Below are 11136 nucleotides of genomic sequence, written 5' to 3' on the forward strand. Positions count from 1 at the left end.
TAGCTAGCTAAACAGCTCTTCAGATTTCAGCTTTGAGCTTAGCTTTCAATTTTCAGCTACTTTTCAGCTAGATTTGCCAAACATAGTCATAATCGGTAGGGAATAATGGCAATGATGTGATTATTATATTTACCTAACAGGGCTTAACAAGTTGACCCATTTGAAGAGGTTGGAGGCTTTGAACCTTGAAGGAAATTATTTTATTGGAAATAATATCTTGGAGGGTGCCTTGGTGCCGTGACAGAGCTCAGATCGTTGATTCTTAGTGCCAATTCATTTCATTCCTTTTCTGTTCTACAAGGTATGCTTAGCTCGTTCAACTAGTAAATGCTACGGAGTATAATTCAACATTTCTTCATTCTTAGCTTTTATAATGTCTTAATTTATGAAATGAGCAGAGCTATCTAATTTGACAAATTTGGAATCCTAAAGACAACCTATTCACTAGGTTGCTCACAACACAAGGTGAAATGCTATCATTCAACATCTCTTCTTAGATTTTAGTGGGTTTCACTAGAATTGACGGATTCTTATGCACAGAGTGAGAAGAAAGGAGAACAAAAGTGTTTCATTATCATTGAACGTGAATATTGGAAAAGTGATACAACAGAATGAAGGAGGTGGCTTATATGTACATGGCGGTTACAACAGATCAAAGAATGTGTAAAGACAAGAAGACCCCTAAGGCTATAACAACTATAACTGATTGTGACATCATCTCTTAACAATACTGCTTAGTCTGTTTAGGTTCATCACCCTCCAATACCCCCTCCCCCTGCGTAAACTGGAGCATGCATGTCTTGTATGGCCAGTTTAGAGGTGAACGTCTGGAACATTGTTGTAGGGAGCGGCTTGGTGAGGCCATCTGCAATCTGATTGGATGATGGAGCGGCTAGAAGCTTGATGAACCCTTGGCTAACCTTCTCACGAACAAGATGACAATCAATGTCAATATGCTTTGTTCTCTCATGAAATACATGAAATACTGGTTCCTTCATTTTTACTTAACTAATGACCAGGAACCATTGGTGTGTTCACTGGTTTCGAATTGATGAAGCTCGACTCATTTAGAATATCCAAAGCATACTTGCGTTGACAGAGATTTAGGCCGGTATCACTCATGTGAGCTTCAATCCCCAGAAAATATCCCAAAGAACCGAGATCTTTAATCTTAAAGGTAACGTCTCTAGATACAAAGATAGAGCCATCATTTAGATCATAAACCATATATCCTTTTGTGCCAGCAGGGATACCAATGAATATGCCTTTACGACCACGGGGAGCCATTTTATGTCTATTTGTCGAAAGCGTAGCAGCATAACATAAGCAGCCGAAGACTTTGATGTTATCAAGAACTGGGATTTCTCCATATAGTTGCTGAAAGGGGCTGGACCCGTCGATAACAGGAGATGGCATTCTATTTATAAGATAGACCGCATGCATCACGCAATGCCCCCAGAATTCCAATGGAAGATGGACTTGAAACCGAAGAGAACGAGCAACACTCAGGATATGTTAGTGCTTGCGTTTTACGATTGCGTTTTGCTGAGGAGTATTAACGCATGATGTTTGGTGGATTATCCCATTCTCTGAGAAGAAGTCATGCATTTTGAACTCACATCCATTATCACTGTGAAAAATTTTGATTCGAACACCAAACTGTGTGAGTACATATGCATGAAAATTTTTCACAAATTGTCTTGTTTCACTTTTGTTTCTCATCAGATGAATCCATGTGAACCGGGAATGATCATCAACTATAGTTAAGAAGTAGAATTCACCTCTTAAAGAGCACACCGGGAAATGTCCCCATATGTCAAGATGAACTAGATCAAAAATATGTTTTGAACATGTAAGACTTATAGGAAATGAAGATCGTTTCTACTTTGCATAATGGCATACATCACAAGTCAAGTTCTTAGAACTAGGAATATCAATATTTTTGAACAAGTACAATTTATTTGCAGGAAAGTCGCCAAGCCTTTGGTGCTAAGTCTCCAAAGTGGTACACTGCATAGCATAGCATTTGTTAGGTAAAACCGATGGCTCCCTTAGCAGATACAACCCTCTTTCTTCCTTAGCTAAACCAACTATCAGTCCATGATTCCCCTAAATTAAGCACTGTCCAGATGTGAATATTAATTTATAAGTAGTATCTTGTAGCAACTTACTTACTGAGATGATATTGAATTTGAAAGAAGGGATGTGCAAAGCTTCTTTCAACCACAGATTGTTGGCAAGTTTAACATCACTTGTGTGTTTAACATCAATGCATTGTTAAACAATCTGTTGTTAACATCAATCTGGTGCAGACATAGACTTGCCTTCATCAATCTGTTCATCAAAGTTAGGCATCAAGGCAACCGCAGCCGTAGTTCCAGAATTGGATGATGTAGAGGACTGAGCTTGGTTGGTTCTAGTCTGTGTCTGCACCAGGGATAAAAGCTTCTGTAGCTGTTCAGCCGTGATTCCTAGATCACTATTGGTGGCAGTGAATTGTTGCTTTCCTTTTGTTTTGTAACCGGGGACCCAGCCGGGTGGATAACCATGCTTCTTGTAGCATTTATCCACAGTATGACCGGACATGCCACAGTGTGTGCATTTTGCCTTGGCAGAGTTGAACCTTCTCCCATTGTAAGAGTTTATCGCAATAGTAGTGTTTTCATCCGTTATAGGACCTTGAATGGCATTAGATTGATTGATGTCCAAGTTGCTCAGATTCAAATTTGTTAGGCTATTTTGTCTTTCAAGCTTTTCAGCCATAACAAAAACCCTATACACCTCTGGTATTAGATCCATGACTAACACGTTGGATTTCAAGCTATTATAATCTTCATTTAAGCCTTGTAAAAATCTGATTACATGATAAGTCTCCCTTTCTTTCAATATTTGTTCGATGAGATCACACGAACACTTCGGATTGCACTTGCAGATTGGGGGCGGCCTCATGGTGTTTAGCTCCTCCCATAGTGTTCTGCTTCTGGTATAGTATTCATTGACAGTCATAGCTCCCTGCTTCAAGCTATACATCTCGTTCTGAAGTATTGAGATGCGTTGAACATCCTCCTGTGAGAACCTCCTTCGCAGATCTTCCCAAACATCTTTTCCTTTGTCGAGGTGCATCAGGCTTTGCGCAATGGATGGGAGCACAGACTAGAAGATCCAAGCACAAATCATCAGGTTGCATCTTCTCCATACAGCGAAGTTCGGTTGGCCTATCTCAGGTGCTGGTGTACTCCCGTCAATCAAGGTCCATTTATTGTTGATTTCTAGAGCGATCCTCATTGAAGTCGACCATGTGCCGTAGTTCGAGCCCCTGTCAATGGCGGACTCACAACGATTGTCGATGGAGTGTCGTTTGAACTGAGAAACAGAGGATTCTCTAACTCCTCTGTGTTGTAATTCGCTGTGAATTCCGCTGTGGAATCACCTCTGGACTGCTTCGAATCGGATTGCGGATCGGAGATCGTGTAACCGGCGATGCAGTTCGCGTTCCTAGAATCGTTTCTCCGACGCCGGAAACGGCGGCGGCATAAGAGCGCATGGGCTCTGATACCATGACGGATTCTTATGCACAGAGTGAGAAGAAAGGAGAACGAAAGTGTTTCATTATCATTGAATGTGAATACTAGAAAACTGATACAACAGAATGAAGGTGGTGGCTTATATGTACATGGCGGTTACAACAGATCAAAGAATGTGTAAAGACAAGAAGACCGCTAAGGCTATAACAACTATAACTGATTGTGACATTATCTCTTAACAATACTGCTTAGTCTGTTTAGGTTCATCACCCTCCAATAAGAATCACATTCGATTTCTCATAGATTACGAAAACCTTTTAAAGTTGAAGAAACTACAGCACCTAGATTTGAAGTGGAAATTTTCTCCATAAGAAGGACATTATAAAGTCTCTTTGCAATCTTGTAGCGCTTACATTGTTATCATTAGAGTCAAATGAAATTTTATGAACGCTTTCCAGTGATGGTGAGTAGTACAATATCTTTTTTCTTTTCCTTCACCAGTCACTTAATGCAAAACAATTCATCTGTCAATTTGCAAATGTGGGATGTCTAAAGAATATCAAATTCTTAACCTAGGACAGAATCAACGGAATGACACAATACCAGTTCAAGGTATGCTTATCCTATGTCAAAATATGAACGTCCATATTCTTTGGTAATTTCTATACTTTTCTTTCCATTTTCCATATTTTACTTCGCTTAAGAATTTGAAGGTCATCGACTTGAGTTTTAATGGGTTCGTGGGGAGCATTCCTCTAGCTATTGAAAACTTGTCTGCTTAGGTTACAATCTCACAGGAACTCTGCCCGGTCAAGGTAAAACCAAATACTAATTTTTCAACATGCTATGCCCCTTTCGGTTTCAAGAATATTCATTACGCTACTAAATTCAATATGTAGAGTATTGTAAGCTTTAAAACCTTGAGGAGTTGGATCTCAGTGATAATAGCTTGGAAGGATTTCTTCCTCCATGTTTTTGCAACATGACCTCCCTTAGTCTAGTAGACATTTCTTCAAATCAATTTAGGGGACACTTTTCCTTTATTTTACCTAGCCTTAGATCACTGGAGTACATTAGGCTTGGTGATAATCATTTTCACACTAATCATTCAGCTTGTTAGCCAATCACTCTAAGGTCAAACTAGTCGAATTACTCAACAATGATAAATTAGAGGTGGACACTGAAGATTCAAATTGGATCCTCAAGTTTCAATTGGAAATTCTCATATTACCTTACTGTAACCTTAATAAGCAGAGTCAAAAGGTTTCGACTTTTCTTGCATACCAAAGCATGCTAAAGGTACTTGATCTCTCCCACAACAATTTGAGAAGAGGCTTTCCTAATTGGGCAGTTAAGAACAATATAGAACTTTTGGTTTTGAACCTAAGGAATAACTCTCTCGAGGGGTGAATGCATCTTCAATCGCATCTTAATTCAAGTATTGTTCAAATGGATGTATTTGACAATCAACTTGATGGAAAGCTTCACGAGGATGTGGGAAGAATGCTTCCACAAATAACTTACCTAAATTTAACCAAATATTACTTTGAAGGATTCGTTTCGTCCTCCTTTTGCAATATGAGTCAATTAGTTTCACTCAATTTGTCCATCAACTACATCGATGGAGAAATTCCCATGGAAATGGTCTCGGGATGCCTCCATAATTTGGCTATATTTACTCTATCCTTTAATAGATTCCGTGGGCAAATATTCTCAACCAGCTTCAACATGACCGGATTACAGGTATTGAGCTTGGAGGACAACCAATTTTCAGGACCCATCTCAAATGTAATCAATAGAAATGCTTTGATATTTTTGAATGGAATTGAAGCAACAATATTTTTTCTGGTTAAATGAACAATTGGATAGGTAACATGACGGATCTACACACCCTCTTCATTCGAAATAACTCTCTCAAGGGTAAATTGCCTTGCAAAATAGGTTCACGTCTATATCTTCTTGATATTTCCCATAACTTTCTTTCAGGACCATTGCCATCTTCTCCATCTCTACTTCAACATGTCCTTATCCAATCAAACATATTCATTAGGTACCAGAAACTCTATTAAATTCCTGGTAAAATTGGTGTAGAGAACTTGAGGATTCTTTTATTGGGTGGTAATCAATTGAGTGGTCCATTTCCAAGCCTGCTGTGTTGGTTACAAAAACTAAACTTGATTGATCTTTCACATAACCGCTTATCTGGTCAAATACATCGATGCATCAATAATGTGACATTTGGAAAATCAAGGTTGGTTGAAAATTTTATAGAATTTGGTGACAACATATGAGATCTTCATAAAGTTGTTATATATGGAAACATCTTAATTAAAGCGTATGAGATAAGCACACATGGTAGTAGATATGATGAAGTGATAATAGACTTTGTTAGGAAAAGCAGGTTCAACTCTTACAAGGGTGGCATCTTGAACTTAATGTATGTATTGGATTATCATGCAACAATTTTACAAGTGAAATCCTGTTTGAACTAGGTGAACTCACTTGGATTCATACATTGAATTTGTCTCATAACCAAATCAAAGGTTCTATTCTCGTAACATTCTCAAGATTGAGACAGTTGGAGAGCTTAGACCTTTCTTAGAACAATCTAACTAGAAAAATTCCTCCAAAATTGATTGATCTGAATTTTCTTATTTTTTTCTCTGTGACACATAATAACTTGTCTTGTAGAATTTTTGAGATGAAAGGACAATTTGCAACATTTGACCAGAGCAGCTATGGAGGGAATTTATATCTTTGCGGTGTGCTACTAGCTAAGAAATGCAACCAGATAATTGAGTCACCAAGCTCTCCAACACCAAGCTCAGAATTTACAAGAGAAACAAAATGGTATGAAATAATGGACATGTTGGTTTTCTGGGTAGCTTTTGTAGTTGCTTTAATTTCGTCATTTTCTTTCTAGGAGTGGTAATTTCATTGTATGTTAACCCTTATTGGCATAGAAGATTTTTCAACTTTGTTGATGACTGCTATTATGGGTGCTACATTAAATTTTGTATGTAATACTTTATGCTTTTTAGTCGTTTAATTGGGAACTTGAATCCATTGTACCATTAAAATGAATTCATGTTTTATCGACCTTCTCTATCATACATTGGAATTATGTTTAATAATCTCCGACGTAACAAAGCTCCATAATGGGGTGTTTGGTTGGGAGGAAGGAATTAGGAAGGAAAGAAATTGAAATTTGTAGGAAAATAACAAGGGAGGAATAGAATTATTGGGAATGAGAAGAAAAAAAAAGTGTAATAAAGATTAAAATGTCCTTGTATAATAATTTAAAAAAAAACAATCACCAATGATACTTTTGTCATTTCTTTCATTTTTCCCTTTCCCACAAGCATTGAATTATAATTCATAGGGGTACTCAATGAATTGCAATTCAACAAAAGGAGGAAATTGCAATTTGATAGAATTGCAATTCCTTCCAACCAAACAACGTAATTGAGGCATTCATTGAATTACAATTCAATTATAATTCAATTACATTAAACCAAACCCCTTGTAAATGTTCACTGTCCTTGTTTGATTCTCTAGAGTGTAGGAACTAGGAAGCCAAATGTAATGTCAGATTGTAATAATGGTTTCATAGTTTATTTTCGTCACACATCCCTTCAAATTTTTAGGTAATGTATATGAGATTATAGGGGACATAACAAGCTTGTAATCTTATATTGTTAAAAGTAGAATAGGTAGCTTAGCATGTCAAATATCTAAAAAAATTATCGAGTTATAGCAACTACAATATCATGATATTACAGTCAATTTGTTCACATTGTTGAGGTGGTATACCATTGAATTCATATTTCTCTTAATTAATCATATCTTTCTAACTCATCTAAAATAATTTGAAAAATCCTAATTTGAAAAATCCTAATTTCCATGGACGGATGCCATATGGGCACTTGCCCCCTTCCCCCTATCTCACCTCTTATATATAGGGGACCATTGTATGTGTATATATATATATATATATACATATAGGGAAAATGTCATATTTAGTCCCTCAGTTATAGTGGTAGTGTAGACTCAGTCCCTGAGTTATGGCCTTATCCGAGTTTAGTCCCTGAGTTATTCGCAAAGTGGCGAGTTTAGTCCCTGGTCATTAAATTTGACGAAAAAATTAAAAATATTCAAATTTTGAGGGGTAAAATAGGAAATTCACATTTTATTTTTCTTCTTATATCAAAACCACTTTTACAATATTATTTTTCACTTCTTAGCCTAATTATTTTCAAGATTCTTCAATTTTAAAAGAATTTTAATAACTTTCAAATGACTTGTTATGAACCTGGCTCTCGTATAACACACTTAAGACTTAGAACAAATAAAGAAATGCATTATCATTGTATTTAGGTGTATAAGACTTAGAACAAATAAAAAAATGCATTATCATTGTATTTAGGTGTATGAAACACACTATCCTAACAAGTTTTTATTTTATTTTTACTAAGCAACAAATGTAATAAAATTAAAACTTTTGAGATAGGATAAAATTAAAAAATCTCAAAAGTTTTAATTTTATTACATTGGTTGCTTAGTAAAAAAATAAAAACTTGTTAGGATAGTGTGTTTCATACACATAAATACAATGATCATGCATTTCTTTATTTGTGCTAAGTCTTAAGTGTGTTATACGAGAGCCAGGTTCATAACAAGTTATTTGAAAGTTATTAAAATGCTTTTAAAATTGAAGAATCTTGAAAATAATTAGGCTAAGAAGTGAAAAATAATATTGTAAAAGTGGTTTTATATAAGAAAAAGAATAAAATGTGAATTTTCTATTTTACCCCTCAAATTTTGAATATTTTTTAATTTTTTCGTCAAATTTAATGGCCAGGGACTAAACTCGCCACTTTGCGAATAACTCAGGGACTAAACTTGGATACGGCCATAACTCAGGGACTGAGTCTACACTACCCCTATAACTGAGGGACTAAATATGTCATTTTCCCATATATATATATATATATATATATATATAGAAAATTTTCAGATATAGACAAGTAAACCACATTAAAAAAAATTTATGTAACGAATTGGACTGAAAAGATATTGGTCCTGTTTGGTAAAATAGTTAGCCCAATTATGACCCTGTTTGTAACTCTAAAATGTTAAAATTCAAAAAGTTGTTCAAAGTAACTTTTTCAATTAGTTTTTTTAAAAAAGAAATTATATCAAACAGTTATCAGCTATCAGCTATCAGCTTGTTCGATCGAGGTCTCCCGCCTCCCTGAGTAGAACCATATCGTCTACAAAAAAGAGGTGAGATAGGTGAGGACCATGTTTGGTTATTTTAACTCCTTTCTATGAATTATTGAGAACTGAATTATTAATGATATGGCTAAATCTTTCAATGCATAATACGAAAAGTAAAGGAGAAATCGGATCTCCCAACTGTCTAATCCCCCGCCAGTTTATAGCTAGTCTTGAAGTAGTTACACATTCCATGATGTTCCTTCTCCACATATCATTGAAACCAATAACACGTAATGAGTCCTCAATGAAGCTCCAAGCAAGTCTGTCATAGGCCTTCTCCAAATCAATCTTCATAACCATCCATCCCACTGGGCCTTTCTTGTACCTCATAGAATTCAAGACCTCTTGGAAAACAAGAATATTGTATGCTATTTACAAAGCTAGTTTGATGGGGACCAATCAATTTTTTAGATATGTCCCTAAGCCTTGTCGCCATTGTTTTAGTGAGTAACTTGTATGATACATTACACAATCCTATTGGCCTTAGCTGTTTCACCAAATCTGGGTTAGAAACTTTAGGAATAAATGTTAGGATTGTATCGTTGCAGCCTATGGGCAGTTTTCCTTCTGCAAAGAAATTCCCTGAAAATTTAAGAATGTTATTTCCTATGATTTCCCATGATTTTTGGTAGAATCCCGCACTAAAACCGTCTGGTCCAGGGGCTTTGCAAGGCTCCATGTCAAACATAGCCTGTTTAATCTCTTATGCTTTAAATGGACTATTGATTTCCTGCTACTTCTCTTCGCTCAATACTGGGTAGCAGCCGTGAATGCACTCCTAGGAGCTAGTTGTATGAACTCCAACAAAAATCTTAATGAAATAGCTCTGAATGTGGCTTAACAATTCGAACTATTCAGTGATCCAATGGCCATCTTCAGTTCTAAGAGACTTATCTTCCCAATATTACTTCTCGCCGATGTAGCTGCATCATAGGACCAGGTATTACAATTCCCATATGTAATCCATTCTTCTCTAAACCGTTGATACTATCTGAGCTCCTCTTGGTGTAGGGTGTCATCCAACTCTTTTCGCAGCTTCAATTCCTGTCTAGTCGAATTAGATTAGGCATAGCATGTTGGGCAATGCATCTTTAAATGCCATTAATTCTAGCTAGCAATTCAACCGTTTCTTCCTATGGAAAATGTTACCAAAAATATTCTTGTTCTAGAATGGCAAAGCTTTTGCCACTAAATCTTTGTTAGACTACAAATCCTTCTCCAGTGACCAAGTCTGTTGAACACATGCCAGGAAGTCTTTATGTAGGGTCCAAGCCATGTTAAACCTGAACCTCTTGTCCTTCCTTACCCTTGTAGTTGGGAGATGCTCTACTTTAGCGTCCGGAAATCTGAGCTTCCATTCTATGTTACTTAAGGCTCGGTCAAATCATGCCCCTTTGAATGACAGTGAATTAACCCCCCTCATCCATTTGAACTTGGGGCTTTCGAATCCTAAATCAATTAGCCCTTCTCAAAATATCCAATCGTTAAAGTCTAAGCACCTTATCGAATTGAATCTGACTGTATTGCTTACTTCTCCAATGCCAGTAATCGAATTAAAGTCACCACATATGAGCCATTGAGTCTGTGGATTGAAGTCATAAGAGGAGAGGTCTAAGAAGAGTTTCCTCTTCAGAGTGAGACTAGGACTTCCATACACCATCGAAAGCATCCATGGCATTGAATTATCTTCTTCTACCTGTAGATTAATGAACTGGGGATGAGTATTAATAACTTCTACTCTAATGGATTCCTTTCAGAGGTTCCAAATTCCACCACAGAAGCCTACAACTTCTACCAGGATCCACTCATAAAGCCAAAACTTAAGCAAATCTTGTTAGCCCCGATACTCTGGGTTCAATTAAGCAGACGATAGAAGGGGAATAATCCCGGCAGAATTGTTTCAGGGTGCGTCGAAAGGCATTCGAAACAGCACCCTGGCAATTCCAAATCAAGCAAATAATTAAAACGAATAAAAAACGGGACTGTTGTGCTCATGAGCATTGGCGACAAGGCGCCTCAAGGCCATCAAGGCGAACTTGATCAGCTGCCTCATTCATGGCTTCATCCGGGATTTCTGAACTACTATGGAAGATCCTCTCTATGTCGGGGGGTCTTCTTTGAAAGCATAGTTAGATTCTTCCATGTGGGTAGTGATAAGACTCCGAGATACCCTTATTTCAGGCACACTTTAGGGTGTTTTATCGCGTCTATAGCATCCTTATCCGGTAAATTATGTGCGTAAATGCTTGAAAATCACTAACTGATGCACAAAAGCTATTTTTAGCTTAAAAGAAGTAAAACAGGAGCCCCGGGAGCATATAGGACCAAAAGA

The 11136-nt window shown here is 36.9% G+C and overlaps 1 pseudogene; it reads left to right on the forward strand.

Moving 5' to 3' along the window:
- The first annotated feature begins 4506 nt into the window (after window positions 1-4506).
- LOC116010975 lies at window positions 4507-6126 on the forward strand (annotated as a pseudogene).
- The last annotated feature ends 5010 nt before the right edge of the window (window positions 6127-11136 follow it).

Source organism: Ipomoea triloba, chromosome 2 (genome assembly GCF_003576645.1).
Source record: "Ipomoea triloba cultivar NCNSP0323 chromosome 2, ASM357664v1".
Taxonomy (NCBI): Eukaryota; Viridiplantae; Streptophyta; class Magnoliopsida; order Solanales; family Convolvulaceae; genus Ipomoea; species Ipomoea triloba.